This window comes from Phymastichus coffea, unplaced genomic scaffold, assembly GCF_024137745.1.
Source record: "Phymastichus coffea isolate CEN01 unplaced genomic scaffold, Cenicafe_Pcof_1.1 PCOF00010, whole genome shotgun sequence".
NCBI classification, from domain to species: domain Eukaryota; kingdom Metazoa; phylum Arthropoda; class Insecta; order Hymenoptera; family Eulophidae; genus Phymastichus; species Phymastichus coffea.
Genome location: NW_026706821.1, coordinates 746542 through 766878, shown reverse-complemented (window position 1 = coordinate 766878; position 20337 = coordinate 746542).

Here is a 20337-nt window from a genome sequence, read left to right as displayed (position 1 = left end):
CAAGCCGCGATACTCTATAATACGAAAAGGGTCACAGCTTCCAAGATTTCTAATTTGTGACTCCCACTGTGTCTGTGCACAGGTAGAAGGAGTCTTTGGTAAAATTTATTTCATAATCGTCTATTATCAGTTCAGCCTCAGCAGGAAGACCTATCTTGATAAACTAGCTGAGACTCTGAAGCAATCGAAAGGCAAAAGAGTCTTAGTTGGAATGGATGCAAACGCCAAGTCAAAGATCTCGTCTAATACACAGGATAAGAATGGAGAAGTCATGGAAGAATTTATAGACCTATACAAGCTAATAGTAGCGAACAGGAAAGGCCAGCTTCAAACGTGCCGCAGTACGAAGGGGGAGACGGATATCGATGTAACTTTGCATACATCAAATTTGTCAAACCTCTTGGCTAGCTGAACGGTTAAAGAATGGACCACCAGTGACTACAGGCCCATAGTAATCGAACTGGATTTTGCCTCACAACCAGCCAGACTCATACGAACGGTAGAACAAACGATAGAACCAAGGTTTAACATGAGAAAAGCTGATTGGGAGAAATTTAGGAGACTGGAAATTCGAGAAAGAGAACCTATCTGATCTCCCTTTAGAAACCTCCGAAGACATCGAAACATACGTTTCAAAACTTGAAGAGGTTTTAACAAGGGCAGCAAAGGACTCTATTCTACTAAAAATGAGAAGATCGCTCTCTCAACCTTGGTAGAATCCTGACTTGCGAAGTAAGAAGCGAGCGATACAAAGACAATGCAAAATCGTCGCTCCGAAGGACCGAATATATAGAAAGCAAAGAAAAGCCCTTCAGAGATCACTTGAAAAATTCAGTCAAATAAATTCTGAATATGCAACGGTTATTAAAAGAGCCAAAAGCAAAAGCTGGCGAGATTTCTGCACTATTGAAAGCAAAAAGAATGCTTGGGCGTATCCGTACAAACCAGCATCTAATAAAGTCAAAATCTCAAAAGGGATGTGCACGGTTAACTCTAATGGTTCAGTAACAAAAGACTGGAAAGAAACAAGCATGGCTCTACTAGAAGGACTAATGCCTGATAACGACCCAAACTGCGAAAATGAAGCACAGGCGGAGATTCGCAGATATATGCGGAAGGTTTCAGTAACCGGCGACGCAACGCCTTTACTAATAAGGGAAGTTGAAATAGCCCTTAAAGTGAACGAGGTAGGGAAATCACCAGGCAAAGATAGAATAGAGTCAGAAATGCAATGAGGGATGCTGGATAAGAAGTACTAGCCTATGCAGACAATGTGCATCCCATCATTAAGACGACGACACGCATTGATTTTGAAAGACAAGTCCAAGAAGTTATTGATATAATGACGAATTGGTGCGAGTCCGACAAAATGAAATTGGCAGTGCAAAAGTCAGCACTAATATGGCTGAATGATCAACTAAGCGAGAATAGGAGCCCTTCAGTCAAAATTGGGAAAGACAACATTAGAACGCACAAGACAGTCAAATACCTAGGAATCACGATTTCCGATTGGAAGAACACATTCAAAACGTGGTTTAAGACTGCAGCAACAGCTAGTTTGAGCTAAATAAAATAGCAAAAGCGAACTGGGGCTTAAAATTCAATTGAATGAAAAAGATATACAATGGTTTCCTACTATCGAAAGTTACATACGCCGCTGCGGGCTGGTGGCAAAGAATAAACATCAAGCAACAAACTGCCTTAGAAAGATTGCAGCGATTAAATCTTTACAAAACATTAAAAGCCTACAAATCGATCTCTCGCGAAGCGGCGCATGTGCTTGCAGCTATCCGACTAATAGCTCTCGAGCTCGACGGGAGAGCTGCGAAGTACTGCGTCAGGAAAGGGAAATCGATAACACTGCACGGCATCCAAATAGACTCGGAAAAACTTCGATTCGGCAGACTAAAAATCTCGAAAGCCACACAACTCATCGCCGATGAAATCGAAAGAGTATGGCAGGAGAGATGTCAGTCAGCCACAAATGGCAGGAGAACGTACTGCTATTTCCCAGCAATCAATGACAGATTGAAGAAGAGATGGCTAAATCCTAATCACTATACAGTACAGTTCATGACTGGACACGGTGCTTTTAAGTCATACCCCCATAAAAGAGAATTACGCGAAGACCAACTGTGTAGTTGTAGAGAAATAGAAAACGAAAGCCATCTTCTCCTTGACTGCGGAAAATTAAGGGAACTAAGAAAGCCATTAATAGAGGCTGTTAAAGAAGAGGGCCATACATGGCTTTACCCTGAAACGGCCCTAGTATCTAGCAGGAAAATCTACAAAGTCTTTGAAGACTTTGCTAGATAAGTCATAAAGCCCAGAGAAGGAGCACCTATAAAGGAGAGACAGCGCAGAAAAGTAGTTGCAAACTACGCCGCCTCTTACAAGGTCCATAACCAGAGAACAAATCTCGCATAATGACTAAAGTAAGTTTTGAATTTTGAATAGCTAAATAAAGTTTGAATTTTTTAACGATAATTTTTGTACATTGAACTTTAGAATTAGATTCTGAAGTTCAATAATTTGAACGCTAATTAGAACACCCGATTTAGCTTAATTTCGGAACTTGATTCGAATGAATGGCATGACTGGCACGAATACTGAAAACTGCCTGGGGAGTCGCCTTGTCGGCTAGGCGAGACTCCACCCCTGACCCAAAGTCAACAAATATTGAACGAAAGAGCAGAGATCAGTATCAGCGAGTCATAAAAGCCTTTCCATAGAAAGCGAAATCCGAAATTGGAGCGAAAATCGGAAAACAACTATTCGAATAACGGATACCCACCAGCGTGAGCGGCGCAATGGGATGCGTAGCGAAACGCAATGGGAAAACGTGCCCTGGTATGTCGAAGTGAGGGACCTGTGAGTCGTGGAAGCAATCCCTTAATACAGGTACGCAGGGTGGGAAATTTTTTGAATGAACCCAGAAGGGGAGGCTTAGCTGGTTGATCGTCTTAGGAATTTCCTCTGACTGTCCTAGCTGGGTCTTTCTTCTGATATCCCAATTTGGGTTAGCCTCTACGGGGTGGTAGTACTTGGTCAAGCAAATCTCGTAAGATTTCTATGCCGCGCGCTTCCGCCGGGGTAGACGTCGGGGCAACTAGAGTCCCGTCGTACCCAAACCGAGGATCAAGCCTTTAGTTCCGCTCTCTTTGATCGTTGAACCTTGAAAATATCGGTACTCCTTTCGAGGAGTTCGCCGTCTTAGATTAACAAGGCTCCGACTCCCTGTAAGCGTCAGGGATGTCGTAGCAAACTTGACTTCCGGATCTCTAAAGTATCTTCAAAAGCGAAGGAGTGAAAGACAGTGGGCTATGCCAACCTTCGGGGCCCAGGGAGAGAGGTGGTAATGTTTGATTACGCTGTGCCTCATCTAAAACGGAAAAGTGTAAAAGCGCATACACTAACTGCCGAAGGAAAGGGTGAGAGATGGAGGGAGGGAGGGAGAGAGAGAGAGATATATATATTTTTTAATTTAAATCAATTTATTCAATTAATATTAATACATTTTATTAAATATACAATTTTATTAAATACAAAATTTAAAAAAAATTTTTTTTAATTGTTTTTCCTACCATATGATTTGGTAGGTTGTGTAGGTTTCCTAACGAAACGAAAAAATACACTCGGGTCCGTGATGCTTTAAATCGATTTCACCTTCGGTACCACTTTATGCGTGCTGGTGGAATCAGTGGTGGTAAAAATCATGCTGCTGCTACTGCTGCTGCTGGTAGCGATGATTGCCATTGGAAGGGCATTTTCGATGCTACTCATTGGATGTCTATCCATAGCATCAGTAGCATCATTCATCTAAAAAATTATATTCAGTTTTTTTAAATTTAGTTATAAAATAAAAAAAAATATTTATCTATAATAATAAATAATCTTACCTTAAAAAATGTCTTCTTTGGTGGAAGAGATGTAAACGCTACTAACGAAACAGTGTTTACACATCTTTTCTTGGCTTTACGGCTGTTGTTTCGGCCGCAACCCTCGCAACCTTTTCGGCTGCAGACTTTGCAGCCCTCGCAGTCTTCTCGGCCGCAGCTTTAGTAGCCCTTTCAGCTATATATTTTGTGGCCTTTGCTATCCTTTCAGCTGCCACCCTTTCAAGCACAGTGGCCCTTTCGAGAGCAGCGGCCCTCTCGCTCGCGGCCCTTTCGAGCGCAGCAGCCCTTTCGCTCGCAGCCCTCTCGGCTACAGCTCTTTCGGATGTAGCTCTTTCGGCTGAAGCTCTTTCGATTCTCTGGACATTGCACTGAATCTAAGAACAAAAAAATATATACCTATTTAAGTATAATTATATATATATATATATATATATATATATATATATATATATATATATATATATATATATATATATATATATATATATATAGTGACGGTAAACGTCCGGTTTGTGCTATCGTCTCGATCGCGTGGCTGCCTGCGAGGGCAGCACCTACCGGCCCGAGTAAGTCGAAAACGGGAACTCGGTCCGAAATGGGAAGGAACGCGCGCGAAGAGAAAAGGACCAGTGGGTGAGCGCTTTTGACACCGGCAACAGCGTGAAAGATTCCAGAAGCACTAACGCTAGAGTTGTGCAGCTACCCGAAAGTTGAGGATTAGCCATCCAATAGTTAAGAAGCGCAGAGAAGCCAAACACGAACATTTAAAAAGTGCGGAAGCGAGGTTGTTGAAGTTCGTGTTGAATCGTTTGAAGTGAGTGGTGACATTGCCGTCGTAGGCCAATCACGAGGTTGTGGAATCCTTTCACCCGCTAAAATAAACACTTTATCGTGATAGAGACGGCAACCTGAGATATCAGAAGCGATAATAACCTGCTCCCGCTGACAGTGCGACCATTCAAATAAGGTATGCTGGCCAGCTTTGCGTCGCGATTTTTGTCAAACCACTGCGCTTGATTGCTCTCCCCTCGTACCGGCTATTATGAGAAAATAGCGTAGGTAGCGTGCATGCAAACGAGTGTCGCGAACGAAAGATTGTGAACGAACTAGCCATGTATGATATTGTCGCGCGTGCCGTACAAGCGTAAATGCGCGGGCCAAACGTGTTGAAAATTACTTGATGAATAAACTAGTCCGTGTATGATTTAAACGATAATTCATTGTTGTCATTAGTAGTAAGATGGTTGACTGACTCATGTCCTCTCCTGCTCTCCGGTTAGAAAAACGTGAATATTTTGATCTTGCCGCGCGCATTCCGGCACGACTGCTCATCGCGCCAGACAAAGGAATAAAACGGAATTCGCACCCCGTTACAATATATATATATATAATTTACAACTTATGTTACATTTTGGTTTACATTTCCTACTTCACTATTTGTGTCTCGTGTCCAGTTTGTGTAGTTGCTAATGCATGTGCTTTGTGTGTGTATGTGCGTGTGTGTGCGTGTTTTATGTATATGTATTTTAGGTATGCCTGCAAATCTTGCGCCTGCCTGTTCAGCCTTTCTTCCCATTTTTCAGTTGCTTAATCTTCTCTTCCTCTCTCTCTCCGATATATGCCTTTTCCACTCTTCTGTTTTTCTCTTTCTTGCTTATTTTCTTTTTAACTTCTTCGTTTGCTACTTTCTTTTGCCTTTTTACCTTTGCCTTTCTTTTGTTTTTGTTCTCTTTCTTGCTAATCATCTCACCTGTCTTTCTCCTTATTATGGCTTTGACACCTTTTTCTCATTTCCTGTTGCTCCCTCTGCCTTTCATTTCATCAGTCTCACTTATTTTCCTTAGTTTCTTATAATTTTGTCTTCATGTTTCCCTTTTTCTTTCTCTTCTTCGTTTCTTCTTCTTTTCCATTTTTACTCCATCATCCAATACCTGCTTCCTCTCGCTTGTATAGTTGCTAGTACGTGTGTTTTGTGTGTGTGTGTGCATGTGTATGTTTGCGTGTGTAGATGCGTATATATATATATATACATATCTCGATAACTACTTCTAGTATATGCTTATTAAACTTACCACTCTTAAAATATAAATCAATAAATAAAAAAATATACTTGTCGGCAAATTTACCAACAGGATCGGCGGAGTCTAAAATATTATAAAATTTATAAAAATTTATTATAAGAAGCTCTATCTTAAATAATTAGTAGAATATATATATATATAATACTTACATTAACCATGAAAATAATTATGGCATTTATTGTGTTTATTATTTGAATATTATCCATTTCTTTTTTCTTTTTTTTATAAAAACAAAGAGATACTAAAAAATTGAGAATGCTTTGTCGATGTATTCTTCTTGAGCACTACCGAACAATTGATTCTGGAAAAGATTTTCGGAAAAATCAGGATGATTCCTACTCTTCAAAAGAAACTCTAGTCAAAGTTGTATAAAAATCTTTAAGGGAAGAAGAACATTGATTTCGCTTTAGACGCTCAGCACGTGGGGGATGTTAACTAAACAAGGCTAATTTAAAAAAACTCTAAGGCAAAAAGCATTAAGATAAGTAAGAGACAATTCGTCATTAAGATCACTCTCTCTCTAATCATCCACTGCGTAATACATACTTTCGAACGCATCTTCTTTGAAAAAGGAACATCGACTGCGTTTTTACACCTTAGCATGAGGTAAAGCGTTATTGGAGAGAGTGCAAGATGGTGTGAGTGGTCGAAAGTTTCCTAAAATTAAATGTGACCCTGGAAAAGGATAGTGTACGCTGCTAGAACGCATCTTCGTTTAAAAAGGAACATCGATTGTGCTTTAGACTCTCAGCAAGAGATGTAGTGTTATCAGAGAGTGGTTCCCAAAAATCAAAGCTTACTATGCACCTTACTATCGAAGGAGAGCGAGTGAGAGAGGGATAGAGAGAGAGAGAGGGACAGAGAGGGAGAGACCATTATATAGCTTACCAAACACCCTACCAATTTCTATAGCATCCTACTGTAACGGTCCAGTCTAATTTGTCCCTGTTCCTACTGAAAAATAGCAACCCGTCGTGCACGAGAAAACCAAAGAAAAGCGGTAATTGAGTGAAGGCGCTTTTCTCACATATATGTAAATGTGTTATGGCAATTCAGCGAAAACAAGATCATATAAGGAGCGTGACGTCACGAGCGTGAGAAATTTATTGTTTACAATGGAAAATCGACAATTGCAAAGTTTTTCAAATGAACAAAAGCATTTTTTTAGTCAATTTTGATGCGCTGATCTTGAATTTCATGTTATTGTAGTCATTAAATATGTATTTGTTAGTTAATTTAATTTACAATTTAATAGTGTTAGTTATTTTGCAACAAATAATTATATTGTTAATTCGAATATGCAATTGCGTTCGTAACGTATTGAAACAGAGACGCAAGAATTTGACACTTTGATAACTAATTTTTCACTGAGTTATCAATAAATAAAATATTTATAATTTATTTAAACAATTAAAATTGCGTTGTTAGATAGCGATTCGATTGTATATATTTGTAAAATTAATGATAATGATTGTCACCAATTTGCTGATTTTTAAATGGCTAAAAAAGAAATTTGCAAATTCGTTTTTTATTATTATTCAAAATTGGATAGTTATATTAATCGTTTTTAATTTGAATAATGTTCTAGTAATCTCAAGCGATTTTCTGATGTAAAAATTTTCCGTAAATTTATTGTAAATTTGGTGTTATTTGAATATCATAATTATATTACTAATAACTTTAAAAGGCGATTTTTCCTCAAGAAACGATTTATGTTCAAAAATTCGTTATTACACACTTAATTTTTTAAATCATCAAATTTCAATTTCGATCGAGCCATTTTGCGACAAAACATGTACAAAGTTTATATCAATTTCAAAAATAGCGTTGTAGGGGCTACCAAGCTTAGAAAGGAACCGATTTCGCAAATATAAATTCGCTCGTCGTTGCGGTAAGAGGAGTCACTATCCTACCTTGCTTAGCAGCGCGAGTATTGATTTGAAATAAAGACTCAGCAATTTCCTGAGGTCAATTTCATTATGCAGTGGTTAGCTTGCTAATTCCTTGCCTTACGATACCTAAGCGCTCAACTCATAAGACTATCTCTCTTATGAGAAAAGAGTAGCCTTAGATATCTCCTCTCTATAAAATCATTAATTGCTAAGAAATTGGATTGAGGGTTTGTTGCGGGGCTGTCGGGCTTCTCCACGATAGATGTAACTATACTCAGTCGTATTTCAAAACGATTCATCGAAACAGAAAATATTGTGTTTGCTATTCGATGAATTTTGAGATTTCATTTCTTATAGAATATATACGTGTCAACTTCTTGCTACTCTTGGAAACGCGAATACTACGCGCTTTATTTAATAAAGCGAGATAGACTCAAACGTTACACTACCTTAACAACCTATGTAGGTGGGTGGAGTGGGATGGGTGGATGGGTAGGGGGCACTCTGTCAAAAGGCCCACTGGCAGACAAACAGGTTTCAAATTATCGCGAAAACTCAACAACTCCATCGGGCGGCCACTTTCTGTCCTAGAACATACACATATTCCTTATGCATTGGCGACGCATCTTTAATGAAAAAAGTACATCGATTACCTTTTAGATTAGCGGGAGGTGTCAAAGGTACATCAAATCCGTTTTATACACTCAGCATGGGGTCTCACCTTATCGCGATAAGAAGGTGTCGCGGTTGTGTGATACCGCGACACCTTCATCGGACGGCCTCTTTTTGTCCCATAACATACACATATCCCTTATACATTGGCGGCATCCTTTGTCGGCTTCTTTGTGTCCCAGAACATACATTGCTTATCTACTCATGTCGAAAAGACTTTTTAATAAATCAGTATTCATTTTGATTTTATTTTAAGTTATATAAATTCTAATACATAAAATAATAGTGTAATTATAAATGATAACTAAATGTATATTTTACGAGCAAGCATTCATTTGGTGATAGCAAGTGCGTCTTTGTAGGCACATGATGGATTTGAGCGACACTTGGTGTGGTTATTGCATGAAAAATAAGTTTGATTTGATAGTTTCTTGAGTGAAGGACAACCCAACATTGATCACAGTTGTTCTTTAAAAAATAAAATAATATTATATATAGTTTATTTTATTTACAACTTATATGTTACATTACATTACATCTCTTATATTACTATTTGTGTCTCGTATCCAGTTTGTGTAGTTGATTATTATGTGTGTGTGTGTGTGTGTGTGTGTGTGTGCGCGCGGTCGTGTGTGTGTATATGTTGTGTAAATATGTGCCTTTGTAGGTGTGTCTGCAACTCTTGTGGCCCCGTCTTCTACGCCTGCCTGTTCCTCTTTTCTTCTCATTTTTCTTCTGATTACTCTTCTCTTCCTCTTTCTCTCTCCAAGATCTGCCTTTTCCTCTCTTCTGTTTTTCTCTTTCTTGCATATTTTCTTTTGCCTTTTCACCTTTGCATTTCCTTTGCTTTTGCTCTCATTCTTGCTAATCATTTCCTCTATCTTTCTCCTCATTAAGGCATTGACACCTTTTTCTTGTTTCCTATTGCTCCCTCTGCCTTTCCTTTCCTCAACCTCACTTATTTTTCCTTAGTATCTTATAATTTGCCTTTTTCTTTCTCTTCTTCGAATCTTCTTCTTTTCCATTTTGCTCCGTCCTCCAATACTGCTTTCTCTCGCTTATGTAGTTGCTGTTACTTGTGTCTTGTGTGTGTGTGTGTGTGCATGAGTATGTTTATGATTGCGCGTATGTTTGTGTTTTGTGTGTGTGTGTGTGTGTGTGTGTGTAGATATGTCTGCGAGTCTTGCTTCTCTGTCTTCTGTTTCCGTCTCTCCTTAGGGTCTTGTAGCTTCGTTTTCTTGCTTTTCTTTTTCTTTCTTCTCTTCATTTCTTCTTCTTTTCCATTTCAACTTCATCATTTCTTTGCTTCCTATTATTATTTTTTCCCATTCTTCCCCTTCCATTCTGCTTTTTTCACATTATTCTACCATGTGCTTCCAATTTTCTTCCTCTTTCATACACATTCTGTATCTCTTATTTTCTTCTTTTTCCCTATACTTGCTTCCTCTCGTTTCATTACCTAGCCTAAACCTTTCCCTTATTTGCAGGCCTTTTATTCTTCCCTCTCCTTGAATTTCCTTTAACCTATACCTTTTCATTTCTTCTTTCAGCTCTTTCCACTCGTTTATGTATCTTGATTTTTCTAGCTTTTCTTCTAGTTCTTTTTCATCTTTTTTCTTCAGCTCATCTCTTATTTCTTTCCAAAACTCTTCCCTCATTTCATCTCCCTCTTCTCTCTCTCTGTAAATTTTAATTTTTTCCAGCCTTTCTTCTCTCTCCTCCTTTTTACCCTTTTTATCTTTTTCATTTCTTTCCCTTTTCTTTAATTCTCTCCATGCTTCTTTTCTTATTAAGCCATCTATTTCTTCTCTTATTTTGTTTTCATACTTCATTGCTCATTCTAATGCTGTTTCTTTCATTTCTTGTCTTCCTGTTTCCCATCGTATTAGGTAACTTGGCGTGTTTCTATCTAATCCTAAAACCCACTTTATGCGCTTTACGTATCGCTTAGCGTTTCTTTAGCTTCTAGTTCTCTTTCCAACTTTTTCCTCAGTATTTCCGCATATATTTTATATCCCGTGTTCATGAGCGTTATTCCTCTATAGTTTTCTACTTCTTTTTTCCTCCCTTTCTTATATATTGGTACGATTATTCTCTTTCTCCAATCTTCCAGATATCCTTCTCCGTTCCATATTCCGTTTAAACATTTTGTCATATCTTTTATCAAGCCTTCCGTACCTTCCACCCACGCTTCATTTGCTATACCATCTTCTCCTGTCGCCTTTTTCTTTTTCATTTTTCTTATTACCTCTTTTACTTCTCTTTCTTTGATTTCTTCACCTTCCTCTCCTTCGCTGTCTTCGGTTTCTTCCCCTTTACTGTCTTCCTGTTCTTTTTCTCCCAGTTGTTCCTTGAAGTGCTTTATCCATTCTTCTTTTCCTATATTTTCATCTAATCCAATTCTTTTCTTCCTATTGCTATTCACTTTATCCCAGAATTTTCTTCTCGTCTTATCTGTTCTTATTTCTTCTGCCAATCTTTTCCCTTGCTCTTCTTTTGCTTTTCTTATTTCCTCTCTGTATTCTCTCTTTGCTTCTAAATATTTGCTTCTGTCTCCTTCCCCCTTTCTTACCTTATTTAACTCTGCCATCACCCTATCCCTTTTTGCCTTACATTCTTTTCTCCACCAGCTTTTTTTGTTCCTTTTTTTTTCTTATCTTCTTTTTTACAACTACGTTCTTCACTCTATTTTTTATATCTTTCCATTTATCTGTTCCCTCTATTGCATCTATCCATCTCTGATACTCCCTTATACCTTCTTCACTCCAGTCGTCTATCATTCTTTCTTCCTCTTCTTTTCTTTCTTCCGCTATTTTGTCTCCCAATTCCACCCCTATTGGTAAGTGGTCCGACTTTACCCTCTCCTTTATTTGAACCTTTTTTATCGCCTCATCACCTTCCTCGTTACCTACTACATAGTCTATCGTTGACATTCCTCTCGCTCCTATATGTTATTTCTCCCTCTTCATCTCCTTTTCTCCCATTCGTTATCACTAAGCCCATTTCTCCTAGCCATTTTATCATTTCTTCTCCCTCTGCGTTTAACACTTTATCCTTGGCCTTAATTTCTTCTAGTTTTTCTTCTGTCTCCCATTCCCTTCCTTCGATTCTTGTTCTTGCGTTGAAGTCTTCTCCTATAATTATTGTTTTTCCTCTGTTCTCTTCTATCTCTTCACTTAGGTATTCATAGTTTTCCTTCTTCTCATGTTGCATATACACCGATGCTATCATGTATTCCTTCCCTCCGATCTTTATTTCTCCTACTATTACCTCACTTGTCCTTTCTTTCTTCCATTCAACCTTATTCATCCCTTTCCTCTCTCTTACCGCCATTATTCCTCCCCCTATTTCTCTCCCCCTTCTTCCTTCTCTTCTTGAATCCCTCTACTCTATACTGTACCCTTTCAGTTGCTTCTCCACACCAGTTCTTGCCCCTTGCCTCTTCACCCAGGTTTCCGTTAGCCCTATTATGTCGAATTCCCTAACATATTCCCAGTCGTCTTCCTCCATGCTCCTCACCCCCGCCACGTTCCAGAATAGTATTTTTACTGCCTTCCTCCCCCCTCTCTCCCTTCTCTTCTCTCTCTCCTTTATCCCTATTGCTTTCGAAACCCTTCCACCCCTTTTCCTACCATTTTTCCCTCTCTCTCGCTCCACCACCATTCTTCTTCTTCTGATTTCACCCCGTTATGCCACATCTTTACCTCTTTACCTTTATTTCTTATTTCTTTCGCTTTCCTTCTTACTTCCTCTCTTATCCTTCTCTGCTTCCACGTCCAGTCCTGATCTATGTGTGTCTTTTTCTGTGCCAAATTCTTTTTCTTCTTCATAATTCCTTCTTTTTGTTCCCATGACGCGCATCTCATTTGCCACATGTTTTTTCTTCTTTCTCTCCGCTCATCTCTCTCCGTTGTTCCTCCTATTCTTCTCAGATTCACTATCTCTCCTTTCATTTCTAGTACCTCCCTTAACCAGACCTCTCCCTCCCCCTTCTTTTCCCATCTTAACTCACCCTCTAGGTCTGTCACTATTATATTGTTTATCCTACTTTCTCTATCCATTTTTTCTCTCATATACTCTAATTCTTCCTTATTGTCTACTTCTGTTCCTCTTTGCTTCTTGTTTCCTCCTTCTATGCTTTCTTTTAGTTTCACGCATTCCTCTTCCAACTGGTCCATCTTCTCTCCCCATTTTTCCTGCAGTTTCTTTTCTCTACGTTCTGCTTTTTCTCTTTCTTCTTTCATCTCTTTCTTTCTTTCTTTCTTCTCTCTCTCTTGTTCCTTCCTAACTTTTCCTATTTCCTTCTCCCACCTTTCTTCTCTTTTTTTCCCCTCTGCCTCCATTCTTTCCATTCTTTCCTTTGCTCCTCCCATACCTCTCTTAATTCCCTTATGTCTGTCCGTATCTTTTCCATTATTTCTTCTGCACCACTACTTTTTCCCCCTTCTCTTATCATGTTGTCCAGTCCTTCTCCCCCCTCCCCGTCCATCTCGCTTCCCTCGCTCTCACTCTTGCATCTCTTTGCCTCCCTCATTTCTCCTCTAATATTCTCCCTCAGTCCCTCCCCGCTCTCTCTCCCCCTCGCCACCTTTACTCTTTTCTTCTTTTCCTCCTCTGGGCCTTTCTTATCCAACCTTCCACCTTTATCTCTTAATTTTTCTGTTGTCACAAATCTTTCCATCCTATCTCGTATGCCTTAATCCGATTCTCTATAACTACCCGTGTTCCCAGCTTTATTCCCTGTCTTACCTTTTCTGTCTCTGCCTTTACTTCTTACCGCCCCTCCTCTCTGCCTGTCTTTCCCGCTTTCTGATTTTCTCTCTTAACCTCAACTTTTATTTTTTTCTTTATTCCTTTCTCTCTGCTTTTTCCTGCTCCTCTCCTGGCTTCTCTCTCTCCTCTCCACTCCTCCTCCACCTCCACGCTCTTTTCACCTCTATTTCTCTCCTCAAACACTTTTCCTCTTTGACTTTCTCGCTAAAACTCGCGCTCACATCCAAGACACGTCCACACCTCCCTCAAGTGAAATCTAACCTCCATAATATTATATATATATATATATATATATATATATATATATATATATATATATATATATATATATATATATAACCCTTTATATGTGTGAGAAAGAATAAACTTACTTTGCATTCGTCAGCAAAGACCTTAACCAATTTGCTTTTTCGTAGCCTTTAACAACAATAGTAGCTCCAAATAGAGTTTTTCTCATTATTTTCGAAAGCTCGTAGTAGGTAAATTCACAAAGAATGCCATGAAAGTTCTTGAGCAGCCAACGATTTTCGGATTGATTTTTTTTCAATAACGAACTCCACTGGAGAGGTTGTTTGAATAGGAATATTGAAGGAGTTGTATCTTCTTCTATAAAAACGATGGCCACCTCCTTGAACACAAATTCATTCAGGGAAGTCTTGAAGCCTTGTACGTCTACGACAAACTCCATCTTGACTGATTAAACATTGAACACTTGAATCAGCGCCTATTATATACGGCATGCAATCACTCATTCCCCCACCATTTTTTTCTTTAACAAATAAAATTTCTTTTTCCGTTAAAATAATATTTCTTGATCACCCCTCTCCCCCAAACCCACCCCCACCCATAATTTTTAACCAATCTATTTCGCTAACTCCCACCATAGTGTTTATTTTGTAAGCAATCAGATTCCACTAGTCTTGAATAAAATATCATTCAATTTGCTAAATTTGATCAGTAGTTGCTCGCTTGTATCAGCGTGAACTGTAGTGAAATATTATTCAGACGTCGTTATAATTCCACATCATGGCTCAGTATTTTAAGGATACTGCTTCAATACTTTTGCGCGCATATCGCTTTACGAAGGCTGGTGATGCTACCGTTGAAGATCAAAAGGTGGTTGACATTGGGTTCGTTGGCTTTGCAGAAAGCTAAGAATCTTGATCAAACGTCGAACTTAACAGTAGCTAACAGACAGAAATTTCAGGCAGCTATGTGTATTATTAAAAGTGTTTTACGTTTACTCAATGTTTATAAAATTAAACTTGTAGCAGAGCCCATTACTACGCAACTTAATGCTGTAATATCGTGTGAAGAAGCTGGGGCCTTGTAATCATCATAATCATCATCAGCATCATCATCATCATCGGTACACGAACCTTCGAGTGTGGTTGGTACTGGTGTGGAAGCATTCAATGCTCCACGTACAAAGATAAATGTAGCCGAAGATGCAACAGTTCGTTGGAGTCACATTAACAGTGCTTTCAAAAATAGAATCAAAACTGGTGTAATTACGAATTTAAAGTATTTAGATTTGGCTACGTTTTTGAGACATGTCAAACGACTGTTTCACGCTCAAATCGATGAAGCTTTGAAGCGACATAATTCTATAAAAGTGAATGTTGTATTAGATGCTGAGTATGCAGTTACGAAGCATAACAAGGAAACAACCGATGTAAAGCATTTCAATAATAAGATGATGCCAATATACATAACTACGAATATAAACGAATGGTATATTAAGAATGTACTCGAGCCTATCAGCACTAGTATGGAAGAATTCCAAGAGCAAGATTCAGGGTGATCTCTTTGCGTTATACTAAATTTAACTGTCAATATCATTAAATACAATCCTATGAGGGCTGGTTCTTACATTAAATTGCCAGAACCTATCAGACAAAGGAGGGCCTGTCTAAATGTGCAAAACTAAGATGATGATGAGTGTTTCAAATGGGCTATCCTCTCAGCGTTACATCCGGTTGCAATGAATCCAAATCGTGTCAACGCATATACTATGCATCAGCATAAGTATAATTTTAGGAATCTTACATTTCCCGTGGATCCGGGACAAGTTGTTAAATTTGAAAAGGAAAATGATGTTTCAGTAAATGCGTATTTTTGAAATTTGAAAAATGGCATCTACGAAGTTTTACCTCGGCATTTGACCGATGAGCAGAAGGAAAAGCACATCAACCCTCTTCTAAGCGGAGAATTATTATGTTGATGTAAATGCTGAAGAGAATGAAAATCAAATACAACGTCCTTATATGCCTTATAAAGTACACTATGTATGGATAAAGGACTTGTCTCAACTGATGTATTGACAATTATCATCTAGGAGATGTAAGTCATATATTTGTGATCGTTGTCTGCACTATTTCCGAACTGAAGAAAAATTGAAAATACACGATATTGATTGTTAAAATGTGAATATGTGTAAATTTGTGCTTCCTGATGAGAAAGACAAATTTTTACAATTTAACAATTTCAAAAATGTGTGTCCTGTGCCGTAGATTATGTATGCTGATTTCGTCGTCGTCTAATCATAAACGCGTCTACCAGCATCACAAACCATATAGGATTGGTTTTTTCGTGATGTGTAGCTATGAGAACTCTATGATATGAGAAATTCACATTACCGAAGCTACAGACAGAAAACTATCGATGACATTAATCCAGCCAAGTGGTTCGTACATAATCTCGATGACTTAGCTATGTACCTACAGAATTTACACAAAAATCCAAAGCCTATGAGAAATATAACTTTTCACGAGACATTGAACTTTTTTCATGCTACAGAATGTCACATACATAACAACAGAATGTCACATATGTAACAACCTTCGACACCAACAAGAAGGATACAAGAGTTCGCGATTATTGTCACTTCGGGAAAATATCGAGGACCTGCTCATAGTATACGTAACATTATTTATCAAAAATCAAAAACTATACCCATATTTTTTCATAATCTCAGCGGATACGATGCACACCTATTCATTAAAGAAATTGCGAATGAATTCCCAGGTCGAGTGAGTCTTTTTCCTCAAACGAAGGAAAAATATATATTTTTTACCAAATATGTCGTAGGTAGTGACATTAATCTATGATTCATTAATTCATTCCGATTTATGGCTTCGTCTTTCGACAAACTGTCATCGTATTTGGAAAAACATGATATTCTAGAACGTCACTTCCAACAAGAAGATAGATACACCATGCAGTAGATCGCTTTATTGAAGAGAAAAGGAGTTGTTCCTTGTGACTATATATCGTCATTGATGAAACTCGAGGAGATATCTCTTCCAAAAAACAAGACTTTTACAGCAGTCTTTATGATTCCCATATTAGCGACGAGAAGTACGCTCACGCAAAAGAGGTTTGGAGAACGTTCAATATCATCGATCTCGTCAGCTATTCGGATCTATATCTCAAGATTGATGTTCTCTTATTATCTTAAGTATTTGAAAACTACAGGAACAAATGTCGAATTACGTATCGTTTGGATCATGCTTACTATTACACAACACCCGGATTAAGTTGGGATACTATGTTGAAATATACAGGCTTAAAATTGGAGCTTCTGACGGATATCGATATGCTCATGTTTATCGAACGCGGTATTCGTGGGGGGATCAGCCAGTGCTCTAACAGGTATGCCGTCGCCAACAATCCGTACATGGGGACTGATTATAATTCATGAAAAGATGACAAATACCTTATGTATTACGACATAAATAATCTCTACGGGTGGCGTATGACTGAACCTTTTCCACAAGGCGGTTTTGAATGGTGCGAAATTGACGCAAACTTTTCTTTCGATGTTCCCAATCATTCATCCTTTGGATACATACTCGAAGTTCACTTAGAGTATCCGGTGAAAATTCAAGACGCACATAAAGATCTTCCATTCTGTTCGGAGCACAAGTCTGGATAATAAAGTATGTTACGTGATCCACAATAGAGCATGAATATGAAGCAAGTAATAAAGCACGGTTTACTTCTCAGAAAAATCCATCGGGCTTTGAAATTTGATCAGAGTGGAAAATGAAAAAAAGCGCATCGATGTGAAATTGTTGAGCAAGTGGGAGGGGCGATATGGTGCTAAAGCTCTCATAGCTCGGCCAAATTTCCATAGTAGAGATATTTTTGACGATGAGCTAGCGGCAATTCAACTCTTGCTAATGGAAATAATAGTGAAAAAACCCATATACATCGGTCTTGCTGTCCTTGACTTGTAGAAAACTCTCGTGTATCGCTTCCACCATAAGTATATGGCCAGTGCTTTTGGTGAGCATAGCAAATTGTTATACACTAACACGGATAGTTTGGTGTATGAGATTACTAATACCAACATATATGACTTCATGCGTCGAGATATTCATGTATTCGATACCTCAGACTTTGATGAACAAAATCAGTACAATATTCCAAGAGCCAATAAGTGGTTGGACTGATGAAAGATGAAAACAAGGGTAAAATCATGTTGGAGTTTGTCGGACTCAGGAGTAAGATGTATAGCGTTAGAGTTCAAAATAGAAATCTAATAAAAATGGCGAAAGGACTAAAGAGTTCCGTATTGAAAGCTACGATTGTATTTGACGACTATGTCAAGTATCTTCGTGAGAATTGGTGGAAAGAGAGGGGATAGAAGCATTGGGAATGGTCTCGATCAAGCCCCCAGCTGCCATTCCAGTCGCCGCCGCTGCCGTTACTCCAGCATTGGTCACCGCTAACAAGCCGCCGACGAATTTGGAAAAGGGAGCAGAGAATGGAATGGGAGAAACGTTACATCAATCGCAACCACGGACTGCGAAGCTCATTTTCGTCGAGAAAAAGTCGTCGACAATAGCACCAGCAGCAGCAGCAGCAACCAGTGAGCAGCAACAGTTTTCTTCTGATTCTATTCTAAGTCAAATTACATCAAGGAAGAGAAAGTTACTGGAGTCTAGATTTGTGACTAAAATTTCAAAGTTTAGTGATTGAAAGAAAAAAAAAATTATTTCACCTTTGAGATAAATACAAAATATTTTACAAGTCATTATTTTTCCTTTCTACAAGTTAAGTCGTTATTACAAATTTGTTTCTTCTACAGAAGGATCTTACTCAACTAAATATTATTGCACGTGGTGAATTTAAGCCCACCAAAAAAGTTAGTGAATTGACGAAAGGGTGCAAATATATGATCACCAAACTAAAGCCAGTTGAAACACGATTTGGTGACAAAATAATTGTTGAGATTGACGAGGAATTTCAACTATTTCTGTCATCCAAGCTGTCAAATGCAATTATAAAAAATCAAAAATTGACGAACAATTTCATGGACAACGCCAATAAACTTAATTTATTTATAAATTATCAAGGAGGAAACTGTATAGAATTTAGTAGCGCGTAGATACATCATTATTATTAATAAATAAATACTCCAATCATATTTTTACATCAAATGTTTATTTATTTATACTCAAATCTACATACATAAGTTTAGACTAACTCGCTTTTTTTTCTACAGTTCACTTTTATCTATCCAATTATTATGCGAATTATCGAATCCGAACCATTTCATAAACACTCGATTATCACGTCTTTTAATAATTTTTTCGATATATATCGGAATGTTTCGTTTTTCGTAGTTCTTGCTCGTAAAAACCACCAAGAATGGGCTAATCTTGATAATTTTTGAAGTGATAAATAGTTGGTTTTTATGAAACTACACGTACAATAGCATATATTTCCATAGACCGATTCGGTGTACATCCTTTTTGAAACATTTGCTCCGCATTACTCACTCTCACTTTATCGCCGACTTTGTACTTTGGCCTCCTTCTTATACATTCTTGAGCAAAATTGCGTAATACTTGAGCTTGATTCACCGTTGTCACTTGAATAGGTTTTATACCAATCGTTCTGTGTTTACGATTGTTGTAAGCATCAGTAAGCTTTGTTAGTATATCTACCCAATAGTGATTGCTGCGTAGACTAAATTTTATCCACAGCATTTTTCAACGTACGATTGAATCGTTCACATATTCAAGCTTTGAGTGAACTATAAGGCGAGTAGAGATTGATGTTATATTTTTTCATGAGAGCTTCAAAAGTTGTAAAATTCTTTGCCTCTGTCCGTGTGAAGATTATTTGGTACTCGACCTTTCACCAAAACAGATTTCAGTGTTGTTGCCTTATCACTAACGGTTTTCTTTTTGACTGGCATGGACCACGCATGTCTAGAAAAATTATCGATTATTGTAAGTAGCCAATTGTAGTCGCCATTTTCTCTAGAATAAGCCTGCATATCGACGAGATCGGCCTGCCAGGTCTCGTCTATTTCTCGAATATCGTACTTGCGTAGTAGATAATTACGTCTGGCTGGTTTGTGAAGCTCTTCCATCAGTTTTTGAAAGGAAAGAAAGGACGTGGATTAGTTAACAAAGTCATCAATAAGCTTCCCTTTAAACTTCATATTCCAGATTACCAGTATTGTGATCCAGGAACTAAATTGCAGAAACGAATTGCTCGAGGTGATTCAGACATCAATCCTCTTAACGCAGCTTGTAGAGAACATGATATAACTTATTCAAAAAATCGAGAAAGTGTAGAGCATAGAAATATTGCAGACAAAATTTTAGCTGAGAAAGTGTGACATCGGTTGACGCGACATATTTCTCAGGCACAATTTCTGGTCTATCCTTTCGGACAATAACCGGGACGTGCGTTGCCACTATCGCGGAAAATTCACTTTTCGGCGACGGAGGATTGAAGTTTTACTATACCACACGCTTGGCAATATAGTTGTGGTTCGCGTTATTTTACCACACTCTTGGCAATAAAATAACGTAACAGGGAGCCTATCTAATATGCACTCGACCATATGCTTGGCAATCGAGTGTAACTATCTAAAATTAAAAAAAATCGTACGCGAAACTAAGAAAGAAAAGAATGAGGAAAGAAATGAACCGAATGAACCGAATTAGAGTTTTGCTTATTTTTAATTAAATTCTTTTATATACTTTTTTGTACTTA